Consider the following 10,335-nt stretch of genomic DNA (forward strand, 5'->3'; position numbering starts at 1 on the left):
ATTGGCACAAAAGAGCTTCTACAAGAACTAATCATGAGGAAAGACCTCCACACCCCACTCTTCTTTCGTTTTTGAGATTATAATAATACAATTGCATCATTTCTCCTGCTCCTTTCCTCCCTCTGAGTCCTCCCATACACACCCCTCCTTGCTCTCTCTCAAATTCATGGCCTCTTTTCTTTTCATTGTTCTCACATACATATATGTATATCTCTAAATATAACCTCTTTAGGCTGTATACGCATGAAAGTCGTCCCCCCAGACTCCAGGCTGCTCTTAGATGTTTGTCACTCCCACACTTGGAGGGAACTGTACTCAAAACATCACAGGGGAAATGGTGGCTTCTGGGAGAGAAGCAGGTTGAGGAGACTGAGGCCGAAAGGTTGGGTTCATGGCTGTGATCAGGAGAGGCACCACGCAAGGAAGGCACCACTCAAACTAAGGCAGACTGTCACAGGGGAAGCCAGCAGCAGCTCCTCACAGAAACATCCAATCGAGCTTTTGTCTGCTTATTTATTTGCTGTTTGCTTAGATAAGACTGCGTGTATTTGAGGCTGTTTGTTTAGATTTCGTGTAACCCAGGTCACCCTCAAATGGGTATGCAGCTAAAGATGGCCTTGAATTCCTGACTCAATTTCTCCCACCTCTGGAACGCTAGGAGTACGGGCATATACCACCTCACCCAGATTTATATGGTTCTGAGAATTGAGCCTAGGGTTTCTCACATACTAGACACTCTACTACACCTCCAGCCCCTAGACCGACTCTCTGCGCCTCCATTTTTCTTTCGTTTTTGAGACTATAATAATACAATTACATCATTTCTCCCTTCCCCTTTGTCCCTCCAAACCCTCCCATACACCCCTCCTTTCATGCTTTCAAATTCATGTCCTCTTTTCTCATTAATTGTTCTTACATACATGTATGTATATGCACATATATTTCTGAATGTTTAGAATGTATATGCATATTTTAAGGGCTGACCAGTGTTTAATATTGGATAGCCAATCTGTGTTCCTACCTGATAGAGAAGACTATTTCTTCTACTCTCTGTATTTCCAAATTCCCCAGGCCTAACTTTTAAAAGTCTTTAGCTCCAGAGAAGATGTTAAAGTGTAGAGAAGAAACTAAGCTAGACTTGGAGACGCAGATACAGCATCTAAGAGAGACAAGGCGGCGGCTGGTGCTTTCTAAGCAGAAAACAGCGTGGATGGGAGGGAGGGAACTATTCTCAGAACACCAGTATTTCTCTACAACTTAAAGACAGTATTTCTGCCTGTCAAAAGTTGGTATTTATTCAACACTCTTCTGATAGAAAAGAATGGAGTGGAAACCATAGTGAAAAGCCGAGGGAAAAGGCCCCTGTGCAAATCTCCCAAGTCTTATTTCACTCGACTCATTTATGAGTTCTATTGTTAAAATAAGCTCAGACTCTGTGATTGAAAGAAATGTCACTTTCACCATCTCCATAATGGAGGGACTCATCTCAGAAGCAGGAGACAGGGACACAAATGGATAGAGGCTGTTTGGTGTGTCTTTCTCCGCAGGGATCGCAGGACGAGGGTGGGAATTTTGCAGTCCCTGTGTTTGAGAAGAATCTGTGCTGAGCTATTCCTGGTGGGTGGTCATTCAATGCTCCCTTTTCTCTAAGAGAAGGACCAGGTGTGGGAAGCGGTTTCCGCTGTGCCTGCGTGGCCTAATTGGTAGACAAGCAGTGTGCGCATGTGCAAGAGTGTGTTCGCGCCAAGTCACTGCCCATCCCGGGGTGTGCTGAGAGAGCAGCCAATCAGGTGTGGACACGCCACACTGAGGTGTATATAAGCAACGCCTTTTTGGGGCTCAGGGTCTTCCTCTTCATGCTGAAGCTAGCGTAATAAAGAATTGCTGCAGAAGGATCCGGTTGTTCGCGTGTGTGTTCTTACTGGCGAGACGATAGCGCGCGAGAGCCAGGTAGACGATGGACACTTGTCACACTCACAGAAGGAGCTTTGTGAACACTAACAGGCTTCCATTCTCACCCACATGCCAAGGAGACTTGACTTGACAATAACCATGCTCTAGGACTAATCAGACTCTGAGAAGTTAAAATTCACCAAGCAACTGTGGAAACCAATGTGCATGTTCTAATGGGGTCCAAACATGGAAACAGTTCTGAATGCTTTGAAGGAGAGGGTATCAGATGTCAGGAAAACATAGCTTTATGGCTGCACATGGTCCACACAGAGACAGTGGCAGAACTCCCCAAAAGCTGGAGCTGACAACTGTGACCTCCCTGGGAGATCCCCCTTGAGAGAAAAGTGTCTGTCACAGAGCACTTTGATTTGTGTGGTCAGAAGGGACAACCATCTGGATGTGCACAGCAAATCACTGTGAAACTGTTCTACACTCGCTAACATTCTTAGGCACGGACATACATCCTAAGCCTATGTCGAATTCAGGCCCTGCCCACCAATCCCTATGGGGTTGGGCAATATCAGTTCTTGTATTAGCTATTTTCCTGACACTGGGATAAAACATGAATAAAAGCGAAAAACGTGGAAGGATGAGCCCCTTATGATGGGGAGGTTTCTCATCAGGCAGGCATGGCAATTGGACCAGAAAGCTAGGAGATCATACCTTCAACCTCAAACAGAGAGAAGGCAGGAAGTGGCATAAGACAACATTCAAAGCCTGCCCCTGTGATGGACTTTCTCCAGCAAGGCTTCACTTCCTTTTTTATTATTAATATTAGACATTTTTATATACATTTCAAATGCTATCCTGAAAGTTCCCTATACCCTACCCCACCCTGCTTCCACAACCTCCAAGCAGTGCCACCAACTGGGGACCAAATGTTCAAATGCCAGTGCCTGTCGGGAACATGTCTCATTCAAAATACATCTGGCTCCTTTTAGACACCAGGAGAAATTCACATCTAAGGACATTAAGGGACTTGTCTGAGGTCACAAAACTAGAATGGGGAGGAGTTAATAGACAAGTCCAAGTGCTGGAGACACGTCCGCAACTAAACGACTGGGTCAGATTGCCTGCAACTGCTGCATCTTGGCCTTGGCCCTATCTATGCTCTTTCCTGTCCTATCTACCAGCATTTCTTGTTGCTCATAACTTTGACTTATTAAGACTTCCTTCTGACACAAGAAGAAGTAAGACCAAAGTGTGGAAACTTTGCTCCTTCTTAGAATGGAGAACAAAATACCCATGGAAGGAGTTACAGAGACAAAGTTCGGAGCCGAGATGGGAGGAAAGACCAGCCAGAGACTGCCCCACCCGGGGATCCATCCCATATACAACCACCAAACCCAAACACTATTGCATATGCCAGATGTGTCTCTAGTTGCATATGTAGCAGAGGATGGCCTAGTCGGCCATCAATGGGAGGAGAGGCCCTTGGTATTGCGAAGATCATATGCCCCAGTACAGGGGAATGCCAGGGCCAGGAAGCAGGAGTGGGTGGGTTGGGGAGCAGGGCTGGGGGAGTGTATAGGGGGCTTTGGGGATAGCATTTGAAATGTAAATGAAGAAAATATCTAATAAAAAGCCGTAATAATAATAATAATATAATAATAATAATAGACTTCCTTCTCTCCCCAAATCCTTCCCACTGCCCTCGTGGATGCCCAGCACTCCTGATTGGAGTATTTTTGCTTACATACCATGGACGCCACAGTCTGCTAAGGTCTGCCTTGTCCCCCAGGGTTCATGTGTTGGGGTCTTTAGTCCCACCATAAGAGAGATAATAGAACCCCTAACTAATGGGTCTAATAGAAAGAAGATAGATCATTGAAGGAGCCCTCAAAAGGGCTGACTGCTGTTTAAGGATTAAGGGTAACATGGATTTGTTCTTAATGAGAGGCATTTGCCATAAAGAGAACAAGACAGCACCTTCTCGCTCTCCTCTCTGCACAACGTGATCTCCTTCAAGTGTGTGCCTGTCACTGTGAGGCCATTACCCATGGGCTCTTAACCATAGCCAAGCCACTGCCAGCTTCATATTCCCATTCCTCCAGAGCAGTGAACTAGGTGAGCCCTTTTCCTTTACAAATGTCATAGCCTCAGATAATACGTTATGATACACAAAATGAACTATACAGGACCTAATGTCAAACATCTATGAAAATTATTTCCAAAGTCTAGCTCATCCCTTCAACCTAGAGTCCCCTGTCTGACTAGTCCTAAGCTGCTCTACAGTTAACTGGCACAATCCAACCAACGGTGGCGGCTCATGGAACTGAGCAAATCCTCTTGGGTAGCAGAGCCCTGGTTAGGTGGACACCCCTGGAAGGAGGTAGATAGGTCCACAGCGCAGGCAAAAATCATTGTCTCTTGCACACACTTGAGGGAGGTAGCATGCACCTACTCCCCAGACTCTTTTCAAGAGCTGCGACTAAAACCTTCATGGTTGACCAATGAGAAGATTGCCAACACTCATGAACAAGATCTGTGTAAGGCTAGTCTAGTCTCACCAAGCCATTGTTGTCTCAACTCCAACAGCTGTATCTCTAAGGGTGCCTTTGCTCTCAGTTAACCTCAAGAGTTCAAATTTTCTTCCTTCTTTTCTTTTCTTGTCCTCCAAGAACAAACATTCAGTTTATTTCTTTCTATTCTCTATAACCAGTAGCTCTAGCAACCCACAAAGCTGGGCCCATTCTTCCAGAATGCATTAACTAATAACACATACAGCAAGTATAATGATTCTTTGTTAGCACATTGTATTAATAGCTTGTCTCTTGCTGTGGCAAAACACCCTGACATAGCAACTTAGGGAAGGAAGGAAGGAAGGAAGGATTTTGGCTTGTAGCTCAAGGGTACTGTCCATCCCAGTGGGAAAGTGGAGAATCTGGAAATAGCTGATCCCATTATGCCCACATCTGGAAAGCAGAGAGGTGCGTGCTGGCATTGAACTTTCTTTTTATCTAGCCAACCCTAGCCTATAGAACATTGCCACACAGCTGAGCTAATCTAGACAATCCCTCATAGACATAATTAGAGTCTTGTCTCTTAGTTGATTCTAGATCCTTTTAAGTCAACAGTCTTAATTGTCATGTACCTGTTGGGGATTTGATTTCTGCTTACATAAGAATTCACACGTCTACTCTAGGTCCCTGCCAACAGTTGGTGTTTTGCCTGATCAATAAGGAGCCAACAGCTAATGGCTGAGCAGGGAGATAAAGGCAGGACTTTGAGGATTCAAACACAGGGCAGGAGAAGGGCAGAATTGCTATGTCAGAGAAGTCCAGAGATCAGACTTAAAGACCCACCGACATGTAAGAATGGGGTGGGGGGAATGGCCCCAGGGGTCACTCACCTGATTGGGTTTGGGGGTAACAGAGATGAAATATAGATTGAGCAAGTATAACCCAGGAATATTGGAGGAGAAGGTGGGTTAGCCACATGGAATTAGGGAGAAGCCCAGCCTTTGAGCTAGTAAGGCATATTAAAAATAACGTTCTCTCTCTCTCTCTCTCTCTCTCTCTCTCTCTCTCTCTCTCTCTCTCTCTCTGTGTGTGTGTGTGTGTGTGTGTGTGTGTATCATTCGTGAATCCAGATCTCTTGGGTGGGCGGGTGCAGAGCCACGCACACCCACTGGGAACATAGAGCAGCTTTTAAATATTTACCGAAACACGCACCCACTTGTTGGAGATATAAAAATGAGGCCAAGAGAAGTGACAACAGAGCTTGTCCAAATCACACAGCTCAACTCAGAAGGAGTAGCCCAGAGCTCAGCCAGGTAGGCCTACTGTTTGCCTGGTCCTTTGGCTCAATCAATAGTTAACTGGTCATAACACCTCCCTGTACCCTGACTATGCCTACAGTGAGATTAATGCTGACCTCCTGTCCTGGTCAAGATGGGGGTGGTGTTTAGGGAAGCATCAGGCAGAGGCGCCCAGGCCACCAGCCTATAACAAAAATGTTGGACATTGAGTCTCTAGCGGGCTTCTCTGGGAATAAGAGTCATGCCTGCAGTTGTGTCTTAATTGCTGGGGGATACTTGAGCTCTGGATGGAGAGCTCACCAGGAAGCCCCAAGTGGCTTCCCTAGACTCATGTATTCTCCCCTGGGGAAGCAAGGTATCTTTTCTGTGTCTCTTCCATAAATCTTAGCTCTGACTACAAGTATATTCTAAGTTCTGTGAGTCCTTTTGGCAGAACTCTGAATGTGAGGATGGTTTGGGGACCTTCACCCACAAACCATGACAAGCAACGTGAGTGAAAAGCCCAAGTAACATAAGGTGAATTACTCAGGGGCTCAGGGAAGGCTCTGAGGTGAGAGAGAGCTCTGCCTCAGCTGAGTTCCAGCAGACAGGAAGTGTTGGCAGGGGGGGGGGTCCATAGCAGGGGGAGGCTGAAGACACAGCAGGGTGTGTATACATCTCTCCAAAGAGGCCTGACACTGTCCACAATGGCTGCAGCCTCAGGAGTCAGGCAGGTCAATTTGCCTTAGTTCTTACAGTTCCAGAGGCTAGAAAGTCTAAGACAGGGTCCCATGTGATAGGCAAGGGTCTTCCTGCATGGCAGAAGGCAAACTGAGCGAGTGAAAGCTCAAATGGGGCTTAACTCACTTTTAAAACAAACTCATTTCCAGAATAGAGAAGGACTCTTACATCACAGCCCAAGCCCCACCCCCAGTCTTTGTTGTGTATAGGAGTGTGCACAAATGAGCACACCTGTGAGTGTGTATGAAGCCCAGACATCAAAGTCAAATGTCTTCCACAGTTGTACTCCACCTTAAATTTTGAGACAATATCTCACTGAACCTAGAGTTTGGCTAGGCTACTGGTTGGGTAAATCCCCTAGGGGCCTTCTCTGGCCTCTCCCTCCTGACACTGAGGTAACAGGCACCTGCTGTCATGTCTGCCCTGGTACACTGATTATGGGGAACTAACCCTACCCTTCACCTCCTCCCCAGACAAACTCATTCGTAAAGCTCTTCCATTCAACTCTGGTGCATTGGAGACTGTCTCTAAAACATGAACTTTGGGGGAGATATTCAAACCATAGCAGGAGGTCAGTTTCATCCTTTCAGAATTTAGCTATATTTAAAAGAAGGAGGAGGGAGAGGAGGAGGAGGAGGAAGAAGAGGAGGAGGAGAGGGAGAGGGAAAAGGAGAAGAAGAAGGAGAAGAAGAAGAAGGAGAAGAAGAAGAAGAAGAAGAAGAAGAAGAAGAAGAAGAAGAAGAAGAAGAAGAAGAAGAAGAAGAAGAAGAAGAAGAAGAAGAAGAAGANAGAAGAAGAAGAAGAAGAAGAAGAAGAAGAAGAAGAAGAAGAAGAAGAAGAAGAAGAAGAAGAAGAAGAAGAAGAAGAAGAAGAAGAAGATGATGATGATTCAACCAACCAATCGGAGCTCTAGCGACCACTTAACTTGGGACCGTGTCCATATGCCTCCAAGGGTGACATGGGATACTCTAGAATCCCTCCTGTGAGCCCCCTCTCCATCTTTCCAGCCTTCTTCTCCCCTCACACCTCCATGATCTTGTCTCCTGACTTTTTACCCTAAGGACTCACCCTGGGTTAGTCCCTCTCAGGTGGATTCAGCCTGGTTCAGTGCCCACCTTACCTCCTCTAGGTACCTCCTTTGTCCCTGACAGCCAGCCATCTTATTCTGCCACCTTTCCTGCATATCTGCTAGTCACAAAACCTGCCTACCTGGGAGCAAGTCGTTGCTTATTCTCTACCTAGCCCTCCTGGCTTCAGAGCCTGGCAGAACAAATCCTCAGGAGAAAGAGTTCCAAGTCCCTGCTGGCTGCATGAGATCAGTGCTGGCATCTCCCAGTCAGAGCCAGGAGAGGAAATGAACTTGAAGGCTTAAATGCTTTGATTTTTTTCTCTTAGTTGCACAACATTGAAACCAAGATGCCACTGTTAGGAACTAGGGGTGTTCAAAACCCAACTAATGAAGGGGAAAAATGTTTATAAGCTCTACCTGTAGGGTAAGGTCTTGGAACATGGTTTAGGGCACCCAATAGCAGCTCTGTGACAGGGTATAGTTATGCAAGCCATTGCAATAACATATTTCCTTCCAGACATAGACTATGGAGCATTAATAGATGGTTTCCAGAGGGCCACCCACGCATGCTTCCCTGCCCTCTAGCCAAAACCTATCTTGGGAGATTCATATTTCTCAAGTGCCAATGTCATTGTCATAAATAAAAGAATTCTTAAACTAAGTAGGTGAAGAGAAATCACCAGACCATCAGTGAGCCTTTCCCCAGATGAGATGTCCCAGAAATACAGCTTTAGTTCCAGCCAGGAAGGCTGGGAAACAATGCTAAGCCGGTTGCAAGGGAGATATTCTTGAATTATTCAGAGTTGACGGTGAAGGTGTTGTCTTCAGTGTGAGTCCACAGCATCTACGTCGGGATTTGCTGAGAAATCCCACTTTAAATGTGAGGCCAAAACCATTTTATTCTCCAAACAGTATTAAGGCCAGGGGTATGGTGGCCCTGGCCTTGGGATCTTACACTCTGGAAGCCCGGGCAAGAAAAAATGAGTTCCATGATAGCCTGGCCTACATAAGGGACACACACACAATTTTCATAATTTTTAAACACTAAGTAATCGCTCCCCCAAATGAGCCTGTCTGAAGCACCCTCCTTTGGCAGCAACCCTGGTTCTAGGAGGCCAGGCTGATTATAGGAGGCCAGTCTCCCTGACTGGGCCAAGAGGAGCCTAGCCTGCCTACTTTGTCCTTGTCCCCTCAAGAGTCTAGTTCTTACGTCCTCCACAACCCTTAAGATTCTGTGTTCCTAGCATCCCCCTTGTCCTAGGCTGACGTTTTCCCCAGCAGACCCACTGGGAAGTAGTTCATTTATACTTCCTGTCCCAGACATTGTTTGAACCAAACTTTGGGAGGGACTTCCCTTAGCTCACGGTGGGGAGAGCTATATCCAGCTCACTTCTGCTATATCTGTCCAGGATCTCAGCAAACAGTGGACAGCTTCTCCATCTTCCTTCCCTCCCTTCCTCCCTCCCTCCTTCCTTCCCTTCCTCCTTCCCTCCCTTCCTTTCTTCCTTCCTTGCTTCTCTTTCTCTTCTCTCCCTCCCCAATTTTCTTCTTCTTTCTATTTGTTGTTCAGTAAAACACCAGAAACCTGAACAAAATGGATAAGTAATTGGGTTGCTGTAGTCTGCTCTTCTTTCGTCTAAGGAGGTGATGGCTCAGCCCCTACCCAAGCCCCCCTCCTGCAGGGACACTAGACTCTCCAGTGTTCCTGCAGGGATCTCTGCTCTCCCTCTTGACTCTCCCATCTCCCTCACACCCACACCCACCACCAATCTGTTGATTCCTTCTGCATTCCCAGGGCTGCCACTGTGAGGGCTGAGCCAGGCGCAGAGAACCTCCCCAGTGGCTCTCATTGCTCATCTCTATGCAGGCAGCTGTGCCCTGCAGGCTGTGTGGTTCTAGGGTCAGTGGCTTCAGATCGGAATGCAGAGACAACTGAGGAATGAATGATTCTGGGAGAACAGCAGAGCCTGGGTTAAGTCCCGGCAACTACCGCTGCCAACAGCCCTTCATGGCCCTAGCTTCTGTAATGGGGGTGCTAGTGGTCATGAAGGGCTGTGTCCAAACCCAGTCCCTGGTATCATCAAATGACTGAGAAAGATAGAATACCAACCTGTGGAGAAAGGCAAAGCAACTGCTTTATCCCTTCAAGACAGGAGAGGTCCAGGTCTGTGAGCTGCCAAATGGTTACCAGCTTGGGTATTTAATGGGGCCTCTGGGTCCTCTCCTTTCCCCCATTGTTCCTATTGGACACCCACCCATGCCTTCCCACCTTTCTTCTCACAATATCTCCCAGAAGCAGGAAGTAAGCATCTCACAGTGCTTGCCCTTCCTTTCTTTGCCTCCCTCCTCTGACTCCCCTCCAGCTTCCACAGGACAGGCCTGTAAGCCTGGGTTTTCTGGCACCACCTCTTTCTCCTCCGGAGCAGTAGTCCCCTCCCCTCCACTTCTGACCTTGCATCCTCTTACACAAATGCTGTCACCACATGCTCCCACCTCCAGGGTCACACAACCCTGCCCTCTGTGGAAAGCATCCTTCTGGGCGCAGAGATGTGGAGAGGCTATACTCATGCCTCTTAACACAGAGGGCACATGATTTGACAGCGAAATGTCTCTTCACACATTGTCCCCATTATCCATTGTCAACACCTCTTCATCTCCTCACTGACCCTAGACATCCTACCCTGCTTGACATTCTCCATACAGCAGCCGGAGGGAACCCTCCAAACTATTAGACAGTGCTACTTCCTCTCTTGCCCTAAGCTCTCCAAAAAGGACCCTCCCGGATAGCCAAAGAAGAGGAAGAGAAGAACAAGGGACTGGAGAGATGGCTCAT

The sequence above is a fragment of the Mus caroli genome, chromosome 1, assembly GCF_900094665.2.
Source record: "Mus caroli chromosome 1, CAROLI_EIJ_v1.1, whole genome shotgun sequence".
Classification (NCBI taxonomy): Eukaryota; Metazoa; Chordata; class Mammalia; order Rodentia; family Muridae; genus Mus; species Mus caroli.